General features: G+C 36.9%; 1 protein-coding gene across 1 annotated transcript in view; it reads left to right on the top strand.

Annotated features, from left to right (window-relative positions):
* The window catches only part of grin3bb (glutamate receptor, ionotropic, N-methyl-D-aspartate 3Bb), a gene marked incomplete at both ends in the record, with an annotated part of 51,172 nt that overhangs the window by 19,762 nt on the left and 16,562 nt on the right, over window positions 1-14,848 (top strand). The gene's annotated exons all lie outside the window — the stretch shown is intronic.

The raw sequence follows: 14,848 nt of genomic DNA, 5'->3' as shown, positions 1-14,848 counted from the left end.
ATGTTCATTGTTTCACAATGCCAGAATATGCATGTATTCATTTGCTTTTTACCTCACAATTCTACCTCAAAGTGGAAAATTCTATGATAATGGACTTTCTTTCCTCTGCAGAACACAAATGAAGATATTTTGACCATTGACTTCCATTGGTTTTGTGTCCATACAATAAGTGAATGGGTCACCATTGTTCGGTTAACAACATTCTTCAAAATATCTTCTTTTGTGTTCTGCGGAAGGAAGAAAGTCATAAAGATGTTTTTGCAAGATTTTATGTAAACTATCACTTTAACTCTGAATCTCTGAAGTCTAAATATTACAGAACATAAGTCAAATTTTTATACGACAGCTACAACATACTATACTACTCTATAAATCTTGTCTATTTAAAAAAGAAAATATGCATAAATAAACTGACTATGTAAAAATACTGTACTTTACCTTCAGGAGGACTTACAGTATATGTGTTGTAAATGACTTCTTGTATTATTTTATGTGCCAGCATAATAATTTATCCAGACCAAGATTCTGACATCATGTGACGTCATAACCATGATGTTTTCTGGATCAGTAAATTTGCACAGTAAAGGTTTTATTAACAAGGTACATCAAGCTAAAACAATCCTATTTTACATCATTTGTCCCGTTTAATAAAAAGAAAAAAACTCTGTTCAGGATTTTTTTTCTAGCAGACACAGATGTAATGATGTGGGGAATTTAAATCGGAGCGGGTCTGGATGCAGTCTGCAACAAATCCTCTGTTCTGTCTTTCTATTCATCTTCCAATATCTGTCCCTGATGGTCTCTCTCTCATGGTGCTCTGTCTTTCTATATAAACTTTGTAACTGTGAATTGAGTTTGCGGTGCCGGTAATCTATTTCCTTTGTGAATTGGGTTCCTCTCCATCGTGCTCAGCTACGGTCCATGTAAAGTCTCACCCTCCAGAGTATGCAATATATAGGTGTGCATGATTTCATCAAGAGGGACACTGTTCCTGGTTCAACAACATATCTATCAACCAATCAGATTGCAGGATTAGATTAGACTCAATGCTAGGGTTAGGTCTGGGTTAGGGTCTTGTTTAGCATTCCTATTGATCTATTGTCTCCCTATTGATCTATTGTCTCCCTCTGATTTAAGAGGGAAATTATTATTAGTGTTGGAATTATGGGTTAGGTTTAAAATAGGACAAACGTTGTTTTAGCAGAATCTTAAAGGGGTCGTGCAACAGTGTTTCATGCATTCTGACTTCTTTACAATGTTAAACGTGCTGGCATTCGTGGTCAACTTGGACTAAAAACTAGTTGGACGTATGACGATGCGATTATGTATTGTACGCTCACGCTGTAGTACCGCCCCCCCCCCCCGGACGCCTCCAGGGCTCGCCTGTTTTCGGAAATGATCGTAGAAATGTGATCAAACTAAAGACTCTATATAGGTACACAAGATTAGTATGAGATTACTTGTGTTACATGCGCTTTGACAACCATGACTCATTCTTGAATTCATGTAACCTTGAGAAGTTTATTGAGATGTTCAGGGACTAGAAAACAAAATAAGATATACTGTATATGCTATCTGCATTTACTTTGGTTCATATTTTTCTGTTACTTTTAAAGTGCTTAATTCATTGCGACTATAACACGGTCGATTTATTCATTCATTCATTACTCTTTTTCATATTGTACACTTAATTTTTCATAATATACTCATAAATCTATGTTTCTTTGGGAAACAAACCTGTGACTCTGGTGCTGCTAACACACTTCGTTTTACCAGTTGAATTTTAGGAATACTAATAAGGTTGATCTAATCTGGTTTTCATGCACTATAGATTACTCATATACTGAGCACTGGATGAAAGGCACTGCTATTGCAATATACATTATGTCAGGCTAACTAATGGTAAATGATTCAAAGCATGATGAAAAAGTTATTTTGCCCCAGTAACTGTAAGAACTACAAAGCTGAGCTAATGATCACATTAAGCCTGAATTTACTGTTACCTCTATGAGCATTATGGGATCTGCAGTAACATTTGCATCCATAATGACATATCCTTTCCTTTAAATACATAGTGCTCATCTGCTATTTTTAATCTCCTGCTTTTTCTTTCAAAGATTCTTGGACGGAAAGTGAAATTGTGGATTGTGTGTCTCTGACTAAAAGGATTTTCAGATCAGTTTATTGAATCCATTATAATATTAGTCCTTAAAATGTTAATCTCCCATCTGTTATATTAGATTGTTTGGCATTATTTACGAATTACTAATGCACTGTTATTTTGCATTTATTATTGTTTGCATTTTTTTCATTTGCATTTATTATCGTTGTTGTTTGAAATGTTTTTACATGATGTACCTGTAGTTACATCTTAAATTTTTTGACGTGTTTGTTTTCGACAGCACTGATTGGCTGATTGTTCAGAGAGGGAGGAGCACCAGTGATAGAAGCGTTTACACAATTTATTGAAAGGAACATGTAAAGTGCAGAGACACGAGACATAAAATGTTTAATTGTTAGGTTATTTTGTTATTTGTCAAACAGACTGTTTCTCTTTTGTGAAGTTCATTTCAAACTTTATTAATTTATGCAACAATCCATGGCATGGGAAATACAAAGGTTCATATCTTTACAAGACTGCATACAGCTTCTGTATGTTTTGAGTTGAAAAAGTCTGTAGGTTTTGTAGGAAATGTAAATAATGTTACAGTTGCCAACAGCCTTCCATGTAAATGATTTGTGGTGATAGGTTTATAGAAAACGGACATGCTGAGGTGCTAAATTCTGGACAAAACTGTAAAAGTGGGGGACAGGTCCATGATGGCTGTATTTCTGCAGAAGGTTGTGCTTTTTCTTCCCAGTTCATCCTGAGCTCAGGTGGTGGAAGAGCTGTTTTTATATCGGGCATTTGCTTTCTTTATTTAACATATAGCGGAGATTGACATGTAATTACTGTGGAGAGAGAGACGGGAGGACTAGGATGAAAAAATTGTTCAGGCCTGTATAACCTGTGTCACTGCATGTGTCCAGGAGGTCTTTATACCTGGAGAGAGATATCTGTAAACACCTAGCTGGACCCACCCAAAAGTGCATCATTTAAAATCTAAAACAGAAGTGTTCACACGACTCGAAGGCTTTCAATGAGGTAGAGATGTATGTTGTTCAAGGAACCAAACTATAAAGTTGCCAAAGTGAAACTATCCTTGCGCTCCGTTGCCGAGTAATTAAACATTTTAACTCATAAAATGTAATCTAAATCCAGATTTAAATGGCCGATCCAACTGCGTCACATGACGTTATAACGTTTAAAAGCCTCCATTTTCATCGTCCACGTTACAATACGAAAACAGCATTTTCAAGTGTATCTACTTTGGAGAGCGTTTCAGTTTTCATTAAAAAACGCCGTCTCAGCATTGAAGGAAAGCCAAAATGGAGACAAAAATATGAAAATTTATAAAAATGTATTTGCTCTCAATGAAAATTTGGTGTAGTGTTACAGGGACTTTACAATATCTAATGCTCACTAAAATCATAACAGCAACAGAGGAATTTTGGTGGCATTTCTCTTGGTCTACTGGCAGGATCATGACAGAACCTCATGTTTAATGTGGAGAGAGGCGGCTATTGTTTATTTGGCTTGCCATATGCTCTCTCATCTTGTTCCCGTCCTCTCGTTATTGATTAATGCCCTACACCTGTTCCTCTCTTGATTTGGTCCCTTATTTTATGCCCTTGCGTCTTCTGTCTTGTGCTGGTTCATTGTGGTTGTGTGGTGAGTTCATGTGTCTAGTCTAGTCTAGTCTAGTCGTAGTTCTTGTAATGAGTTTATTTTTAGTCTTACATTTACATTTACGCATTTGGCAGACGCTTTTATCCAAAGCCACTTACATAGCATTATCCTATACATTTTACATAGGTATCTGCAATTCCCTGGGATCAAACCCACAACCTTGCGTTGTTAAAGCAATGCTCTTACCTCTGAGCTACAGGAAAGCCTAGTCTTGTTTAAGTGTAGTTAGTCTTAGTCCTGTCTTGTCATGTTCTTGTCATCCCTGTTGTGTTATGTTACCCACTCGTGGGTGTTTGTTTTGTATTATTATTAAAGTCTTCTGTTAACCCCTTACCCGCTGTCTGCACCTGGGTCCTCTGTCCGTGTCTCAACCCTGTGATCATGACATGATGGTGTTTTATTTAGAGACACAAGGCAGAATCTTTTCTAAGAACTCAAGGTCTATGGTTGCGCTTTGATGTAGAAGCTCAACACATAAAATAAAATTCTTCTTCATTTTTTTATCTCAGTAACGCACCAATCAAAGCTGAGTCAGTCATGACCATTCAGTAATGTTGCCCTCACAATGAAATGAGTGGCTCGTACAAACAGAAGCTCTAGCCCCTCGGCCAGCAGAGGACAAAGACAAGCGCACGCTGTGATCAATACTTCATTCCTGTCTCCTCTCACAAACTTGTTTTGTGGCAGCAGTCAGCTGAGCCTGAGCACCGGCACAGAGATCAGAGAGATTCAATCTGTGTGCAGGACAGTCATCACTGCAATCATCAGAGGACCCTCCGGATCAGGTGCCCTCTGCCTTCTGTCACCTCCAATCCAAGTCCCATGCTTAAAGAGTCATGACCTCTAAACGAAATCTACAGGAAAGAACGGATCCATATGCTGTTAAATGCCTTTTGTACGTTTCTATTTACAGTTGTATGTGTTCATGAAAGTGGATGCTTTTATGCAAAGTTGTTTTCAAAGGATGTTGATGATACAACAACTAAAGCAAAGTCTTTAGACATGTAGATTTTCTTCTTTGAAAATGTAGCTTTACAAATTATACAGTATAAACTATGCAGGCTTAAAACTGAAGTATATACCACTTTAAAAGACAGTTAGCTCAAATAACTATTTAAAGCAACACACTTTATTTTATTTTTACACTCGTTTTTACACGTTATATGGCACGTAAGCAATGGGATCTCAGTTAGGGGTATGGCATTACATTTATAGATGTTTTTTACACAACAACATAAACAAACATTATGTGGCCCAAACTTAACTTCCGGTAGAACTCTGCAAAAATAATCAATAATCAATCTTAATTAGAATCAAATAAATATTAATATTAATTCAATATCAAATAAATTGTTATATTGTAACCAAACACAGACCGGAGGTTAACTTCGGGCCAGACGTGTACGTCAGATTAAACAGTCTATAGACCACTTCGGAAAATGCACAAAACATTTATAAACGGATCAAAATGTTAAAATAATATCCTGAAGATTTAATTACATATTTAAGAAAATATACACACACACAAATGAAACCGGACGTGCTGCTGGACCAGTGTTTACATCTAAAAACTATCTGAAAAAAGTGAAGGAACAGCAAAATCAAATCAGTATTTCAGCAGAAAAAGATGATAAACAATTCGTTTATTGTTTATTTCAACAGATTTATTTCCATTCATAAAAATACAGTTCAATTTATTCAAATGTTTGTTTTTATGCTGAGCTTAAGGAATCTGTTGAAAAGTTAATATCCAAAACGATATAAATCATTAAATAGACACGGACTGGTTCTTATGTGACTGCATGAGAAAGATAATGGATATTATTGCATCAAGCGCCTCAATCATAGCCGGTAAATAAAAAAAACTATATAATATTTGTTACATTGTGAGTCAGTATTGGATAAAGTAGTTTGTTACCAAATAAGCTAAACCAGAACCAGATGTTACTGATGTTTTTAAAAATCTCCTTGTAGGCAGTCGTGCAACGTGGTCTGAGTAGTTGGTCATCAAGTACCACCACATGTTTCCTGGCCAACGCAATTCTTACGGGAATTCGTAACCGTTTTACGTCTTATTTGGGATGTTACGTTTAGGGGTGGGGTTAAGGGAGGGGCTTCAGTATTGTGTTTTGTAATAGTCACAATGTTCACCCTCATGCAGTCCCTTGAGATCAGGCTGTCCTGGAGGGTGTTTTTTGGGCGTTTTGTGAAATGCTGAGCTGGCTGTCTGTTTTTTGTACAACATAAGTAATTAACAGTGACATCACAGCCTGTAATTGAGTAGTTACGTTGCAGTTTTTCAGCTATTTTTTGCTTACATTTCACTAAAGCATCTTGTGTTCCTCTGAATGGGTTCCAAATTATGTATTTTCATGACATACTTAATTAGCCGAAGACTCAAAAAAACTTTCATCCAAGTGTATTTGTTGATTAAACTTTTTCCCCTCTGGTGGATTGTGTCCTCTTTCACAATGATGAATGAAGAAGGAGGGAGTCTCATTGGGCAAAGAAGAACCCGTTCACATTTACATTCACATATGCGTTCCTGTCAGATGTTTTCAGAACTAATTGGAGATTTTTTTTGGGGGGGGGGACAAAACCAGACTCAGACTGTTCATAAAGGAACAATAACTGCGCCGTTCAATATCATTGCAGCTGTTCTGACAAATTCAGCACTAAGAAGATAATCCAGCGATCCAGAACTGATGTGATGTTGATGGTGAATTTCCTGTTTGATGACAGATGCTCACGCACCGGGGGATGATGGGAATTAAACATGCAAATTAAACAGTCATGAACGCAACACGTTGAGGTGCCAATAGGGTGAAAAGATTAATGGAGACGTTTCAGCGAATCACCACACCTGAATCCCACCTGCTTTTCCTCTTTCTTTAAAAGTGCTGATCGAATTGATCTGAGAAAAACCTACAGTGTTCAGTGGAGATTTTCTGTCACAGCTCTTATGAAGAAAAACATCCCCAATATATCATTCTGGTGATCATCGGTATACAGAAACATTTTGTCCTCAGGGTTGCATTGTTATGAATATTAAAACAGTTTTTTATGGAAATTTAGGGACTGTCGCGATTTATGCTTCCACCGCGCTGGAAAGAAATGTTCCTCTTATGCAGAGCCTGCATTATCCGTAATGCTTCATAAATGTTGATTAGCTGTGCTTATGGTACCAGCGCCACACATTGAGATGGCAATCTGGAGAGTTAAAATATCGCCCTTTCTCTGTCCTTCACAATGTTTGCAAAGACTGCATAACAACTTTTGGGTTTGATTGAAACAGTGGGGGTTCAAGTTCAGTGCATATAGTGCAACACTAGGAAAATGGTTTATTCTTTATAAAAATAATCATTTAATCATTACGATTTAAGGACACATCAAGTGATGTATTCCTCCTTTTCTTTCAATTAATCATTTCAGCTTGAATTGATTCCACAAGTGTGTGTAAAAGCCAATGATCCACATTTCCCAGCGCGATTCAAGAACGTTTCAGTGTGTCTTGTGTGCTTCAATGGAGACAAGGAAATCTGACCTTTGTAAAACAAGTTCACACTGTCAATCTCACAAATGTGCTTCCATTTGATTACCGACCGAGAAAAAGTGCAGAATCTTAAACATGTCTGATTTAAAGGTTCTGTGTGGAAATGGTAGCAGCATCTAGTGGTGAGCTTGCGAATTGCAACCAACGGCTCACTCCACCCCTCACATTCAAAGAACTATGGCGTCTGACACAGCACTTAAGATGTTGTCACATTTTTGCTTCTTTGCTGAAGGAGATAACATATTTATGAAACGCGCTCTGTAGAGCAGTTTGTCCGCTTAGGGCTACTGTAGAAACAACATGGTGAATTCCAAGTAAGGGCACCCGCGGTGTATGTTGATAGAAATAGCTCATTATATTATAAAATAAACATAACGCTTCATTATGTAAGATCTTTATAAACCTCTGAACACATATTTATGTATTTATATTGCATTTCTGTCAATAGATCTTCCACAAAATGACACATTGGACCTTTAAGCTTTGTGCACATTCTTTATTCTTCAAATGCAAAACATTTTTGCATCCAGCACTTTTTGGGGTTTTCTGAATGTGATGTTTTCGTGGTTGCAGTATTTTGCAATATCACACTTGAATATTTTGGGTGTCACCTTGACCACCAAATAAACGAAAACTACCACGTTGGTAAATGAAAAGCCTTTCTGCATCTCTGCTTCTTAAAAAGTCCTGGCGAACAAAAAGGGCCTCTGTGGCTGACCTTGACGGTGTATCCTCTTCTCTTATATCGTGTCTTGAGTGTAGAAACAGTTATTAGTGTTCGGCACGTAAAAAGCATAGTGACAATTTTGATAAAGCACAGATGAGAGCATTTAATGAAATATAGAAAAACTGATCTTAGTACAGATATCTGACTTGCAGACTTAAAGAGAGAAACAAATCATCTGTCCATCAGCATGGGCTCCATTTCCATTCTTAATGAACTGTTTAGTATTTACAGTCTGGATCTTTCGGAAGACCTTGTTGTCATAATCTGGTGGGATTTTTTATTTTAAAGAAATCTGTCATCATTTACTCCCCCAACAAGTTCTTTAAAATCTGTATAAATGGCTTTGTTCTGATAACCACAGAAAAGATATCTGGAAGAATCCTTGTAACCAAACAGTTCTTGGCCACTATTGACTACCATAGTAGGAACATTTCTTTTTTGTAAAGAAGATATTTTGAAGAATGTAGAAATGCAAATAGTTCTGGCGACTGCCATTGTCATTTTTCCCACTATGGTAGTCAATGGTGGCCAAGAACTGTTTGGTTACAAGCATTCGTCCTAATATCTTTTGCTGTGTTCCATCAAACAAAGAAATTCATACAGATGTGGAACAATGATGACAGAAATTACAATTTTGGGTGAACTGTCCCTTTAAAATGGATGACTTAAAATGTATTTATCTGCTTGATGATATCAAACATGTTTTCTGTCAGATGTTTTGCGGCATCAATTCAATCCTTGTATTTCTAAATAAGGAAACAGATTTTGCTGTGTTGACAAATTGCGTAATCTTCACCGACTCTCAAAGGGCCAACATTGATCAAAATCTCCATTCCACAATGAGAGGAAATCCATACAAACCTCAAGTGTTGTTTCTTGCTCGGGCTCTTTTGAGTCGAATGGCATTTGAAAAACTTGCGTAATTTGGCCCTTTGAGTCTCTGTGTGGATGTATCACATCATTGCTCCATTTGAGTGTGTCTGATTTCAAACATTTATACTGCAGCCTCAGGGAGATGGAGCGCCTCTTGCTGAATATATCACACTTTCTCTGTTTGAAAGAAGATCTGAGAGCAAATGTGCAGAAGGCAGAAAGAGGTTTCATGGCCCCCTACGTGCTGTTTGTGTATAATATATCCATGATCATTATTGAAAACAGCTTTACTTGCAGCGCGAAAAAAATAAATATGTGTTTCCCCCGAGCAGCTACAACATGTCATGATTTTGAAGGAAACATCCTGATGTTGTTTTCTTTTTTATTTACCCATCAAAACAAACAATGGCATCGTTCCTAGCAGTTAACTGTAATTTCTTTGTCGATGAAAGCACAAACATCCTGTCGCGCTGCTTTCAGCTGGTCACAACAGGATGACAGGTTATGGATTGAGAATAATGCATTTCCTGTGTGGCATTGGAGAAATTGACATTTCTGGTTGAGGATTTTGTGTGTACTTTTGATTCATAGTTCCTTTCATTCGGCTCTGATCAACGTTGAACCACCGAAGGTCATCTGCTAAATACGTAACCATCTTGGATGTTTATTGCAGGTTTCAATGCTGAATAATCATAGTGAGTCGAGTTGATGAATTTGAGAAACATTTTGTTCACGAAAAACTTTGGAGACACAGACTTGCACATATAAACAAAATGTTTTCAAATATATGTCTCTTCTAGACATGGCTGAGTGATAAAGTAATGAAAAGATTAATTATTAACAAACAATTATATCTCACAAGGTTTGTTTTTCTCCGCTTATACACCAGTGGAGTTTTGGTCCAATATTCCGTATATGGCATTAGATGACCTCAAAGTGAATGGCAAAAAACAAAAAAATTCCTGATAAATAATGACCCAGCATCTGGTTGTGACATTTATTAGAGGGATTTATGCTTGTGATGTCCCTTTGAATCATTGTGTTGAAATCAATGTGAAAGCGGATGATACAAATACTGTACATTTATTACGATTTCATATTAGTTCATTATTATAAAAAATTGAAAATGAACAATTGTATTTTAAGAAATAAATTAAGTAAGTGTAATCAGAGGCGTTTCCAGCATTGAAGGACATCCGGGGCTTAGCAATGACGTATACATGCATCTGACGTATGCGACGTCTGAGGCGTGGTCGGCTGTCAGTGCCAAACTCGCTTATAAAAACCAACTGGGATCCCGATCAGCACGAGCATCAGACCTAATGTAAGTAACGTCATGCTGAAAGCCAGCCAGGTGATGGTCTTAAGACTTTAAGGATAAAACCCACTGACTTCTTTCTGAAAAATCCCCAAAGTCTTGTTTGCTTCATTTTTCTTTCATTTTTTTCTTTCCTGCTCGCTGACTGTCTCAGCTCTTAACTCGCACTCTTGCGGTTGACTGTGCTTACTCATCCCCTTTCTGCTGCATATTCAACAGAGAGGTAGAAACGGAGTAGCCCATAGGCTACCGACAGCAAATACATTTATTCTATAGGCTAGATAATTTTTAAGGTCTATTTTTACAGGCTGTATGCAGTATATAAAAAGCCAAAGCACAATGAAATAAAGCAACATATGATTTCGGAGGTTTACCTTGGCTAATGTCCAGTTTCATATTTGCTCAGTGACAGTCATTACATTCGGGGCTTGACTCAAAACATTCGGGGCTGAAGCCCTGCCAAAATCGGCTGACTGTAATACAACTATTGTTTTGAGTTCATATGTGCATTTATTGTAAATGTAGACTAAAGTGTGACTCTTTGAAAAAGTGACTGGTAAAATTTTGACTAGCAATGTGTCAAACAAAAATGATGCTAACCATGCCTTTATATTAGGACCATTTCTTAATTTTCAATGAACTGATAATATACTGTAAATATATGCCCATTGTCATTTTATTGTTGTAAAAGTAAACTGTTTTTGTTCTGTTACATTGTAAAAACATTTTTAGGACAGATTTTATTTTCACCTCTGGGGATGGCCGATCGTAGACAGATCGCAAGGGGCCCATAAAAGCGGCTCCCCGATGCTAATGCACATACTTTCTACATTTTATGGTATTATGGAAACTTCTTACATATATAACTTTGTCATCTATCATGATAATTGATGCATTAACCTTGGATGAAATATAGGTTCGGAAGGAACCCATTTCATAAAATGCCTAAAATTGGATGTGGTCGACATTTTTTTCTTTTAAAACTAAGTTTTGCTTATATAAAGTACATCTTATAACAATTCGATAAGCACACCCGATAGCACTAAGAATATGATGGTCTGCTTATAAGCTAAAAGTTAGTGTTTTGTCACCACTTTCTGTATTGATATATTTTTAATATGTTCATTTAGTAAGTTTGAATGTAAAGCTGCTTTTCAACAATGCCAAATTGTTTATTATAAAATAAGAAGTATTGCTGTAATAATCAATACAATTAGATTTCATCAGATTAAGACATTTCTGTGTTCGTATGACATTGGATGTACATTTTGATATTTCTATTTGCCATACCACATAAAAACAAGCTTAATACACCTTTAAGTTACCTGGTCCTAATATGGACAATTTGGGTGCATATATGTATAAATCTGGTATACTTATATTCACTGTATGTGCAATAGTGTACTTTTGTAAAAAGGTAAAGCTTTAACATCTTTTTTCTGAAACCAACATTGAAAACACAACATATGATCAAGAGCAGTGTTGGCCCCTTCAGCAAAGCATAATTTCCAACAAATTGAGAGATTTTTTCAAGGTAAGCTATTACTACTAGACCTGTGTAACATGCTTTATTCATGCATTGTTCATTACTAAAACATGCTTGCGAGGTCTACTTGGGGACAGCAACAGCAGAATGTACTTACAGCTACAGTACAGCTTTAAAAAAAAGTGCTCTACCTTAAGGCTTAATAAACAGCATCCCATGAAGTCCAAGTTCACAGAAAGACTGAACAACTATACTGAGCTAAATCTTCATTCAGTACGGCAGTGGATGTTCTCAATGAATGTGTGTTTTTTTGAAGATGATAATGCTGATGAGTCCCTGGTGACTAAACGCAACAGCTGCAGGGACATGGAGTGAAATGATTTGGGCTCCATCCGCTCAGACTGCATGAGACTGTGAATTACTCTCATCATCCACTCAAAAACAGGTGCTTTGGTCTCTACGGCTCAATCATAAAGTGATCGTATATATGTAAGTAATGGTCATTACAAATGGTTGGTGTGGGTGATAAAGGATTGTGAGTCATTTTGTTGGGCCACCACCTTAACTTCACTTGGCAGACGGGTCGCAGAATCAACATTGGCTTTTTGAATCAGATTGTCGATGCTGAGATGAGTCAATCCTGTGTTCTGTTTTTAACTCTCTCATAAAGTAAGTGGATGAGGAGCTATGAGCAGTTGATTCAGAAAGGCATTAAACCGCTGGCGAAGCAGCCTCTGTCAAGATCATGCTAGAGAGCAAATTTATTAAGGCCTTTGGTTTCAGAGTATAAAATCAATAGCACAACTAGCCCTATTATAGAAGGACATGCAGAGCTCTTTCATGTGAGTGGCATACTGAGAGGAAATAAGAGAATTCAAGGAAGTACTGTGCATAATATGGTTCCGGTATTGACCTTGAGGACGACTTATATGTCTGAGGCTCGCCATTAATGAAAACGTTAGACCTTGGTAACCTACAGAAAAGTTGTATTGCTCGGAGGTTGCTCTTTCAAAGCTTCAGACGTATAATAGAGCTTGATGTTTTATTAAAGCATAAACTCTCAGATGTTTGTGTTTGGGAAAATTTACTTTAGTATAAATAAAAATAGTACATAATGGTAAACGTTTATTTATTATAGTTAAAGACAGACAAAGAATTATGGGGACACACTGTCAGTGTAATGTAAAGTAAATGGTCCAATCAAATTAGCCAATCAATAAACCTTTCACATCAAGGGTGTGCGTACGTTCAGCATTACGCATAACTGGATTTGCTTTACATACTCTTATCATTACTCTGAAACGCAACTTTTGGAGTAAGAGAGTCCATTTTTAGAAGCAGTTCTGTAAAAAGACTAACTGAGTGTCCTGCGTGTATTTTTAAACAGCAATGCCTCAAACTCATCAACACAACATCCCTGTAAGTAAGTGGGTCTTTTTTTGCAAATATTCTGTGATCTGTTTAATTTAGGACTCTTATTTTGTACAAGGTATTAGATTTAACACTTTAAAGTCACCATGAACGGTAGTTGCGATTGACTTCTTTTCCGTGTCTTGACATACATCCGAGTGTGAAACGGCTTCTGAAATTAGAAAAAAAATGTGGGGTGGGGCTTTATTTTGCCTTTCCCTTTTTTCTTGGTTTGTTGTAAGTTGGGCGTGGAGGGGAGGGCGAAAAAAGCCTGGCCATTGGACAGTAAGTATAGTCCTAACTCATTTTTGTTGCATACATCATGTGGTGAGGCGCTCAATGTTTTTGATTAAAGATTACAAGTGCAAATTGTGTGCATGGATAAATCATTTACAATACTCACTTCAACACTGTGTAAAACACCCTGTTTGATTTCATGGTAACATTAAAGTCCCCGTGAACTGGGACTTTAATATTTATAAAGGCAACTATATAATTCATTGTACTGTCTATAGTCACTAGTCCTGACCGTGCACAGCAGGCACAAAAAATGTGGGAAACACTAACTCGGGGGATAGTGACTAGATATAAATATTTTATAGATAATAGAATTCTATATAGTTTGTAGATCATATAGATCATTTAATGAAGGGAGAATTGTGACCCAGTCACCTCACAATGGGAAAGGTCCCTGATTTGAGTCCTTACTCACCTGAGAATTCTTTGCGAAGTTTGCATGTGTTACTGTGTTGGCATGGGTTTTCCCAAATTCCTTGTAGGTGTAAATGAACGTGTTGGTCTATGTGTGGGACTGGCCAACTAGGGTTTCCATGTCTTTGGCCCAAGATAAACTGGGATGGGCTCCAGGAATTTATGTGACAAGCGGCAAAGAGAATGTTGATAAGATCATCAGAAGATTTTGAGTGTACATTGAAATCTTTGACATTTAACTGGAAAATCTATTCCAAAAAAGGCAGCTGAATTGGGAGTTCTGTATTTGTGACGCACCGACAAAGAACATCATCCATGCAAAAAAGGATTTGTTTCCGATCCTCCATTTATTACTTGACAAACAGATGACATACAAAAACATCATTGACGTTATTATTACTGTTCAACAAAGTGTACATTTACTCCCCATTCACCCTCTCTATTCCTCTATTAGCGTTTTATACTGTGCTAGGCTTTAATGGACTAGTTTGATGCACTTATGTATTTGGTTGCCTATGTTGTTATAATTGCTTCCAATGTTTCCTCATCTGTAAGTCGCTTTGGATAAAAGCGTCTGCTAAATGACTAAATGTAAATGTCTATTCCACGACAGGTGAACAGGTGTAATATCCCAATTCCCACAAAATCTCATGACCCCTCCAAAATCATGTGACACTTTAATTAGTTCTTGTCCAAAAGAAGTCCAATTGGCTGATCATTGTGTTAGGTCATGGGTTTGATTCTCAGGGATCACACACACACACTGAAAAGATTATCAATTATACTTACCATTCATTCAATAGATTTATTTTTGTTGGTTTGAAAATTTGTATCCAATTTGCATATTTATTACATTAGAATGTGCACTGTCTATTATGTTTGTAACATTGTGTATTGTTTTGCATGCACTGGTGATTTTATTGTGTGCCTAGTGTGGCCAGCATTAATGTAAACTCTATAGTGTGGAGACGTGTGAGATT

This window comes from Barbatula barbatula, assembly GCF_947034865.1.
Source record: "Barbatula barbatula genome assembly, chromosome: 20".
Lineage (NCBI taxonomy): Eukaryota > Metazoa > Chordata > Actinopteri > Cypriniformes > Nemacheilidae > Barbatula > Barbatula barbatula.
This window is presented reverse-complemented; position numbering and strand designations above follow the sequence as displayed.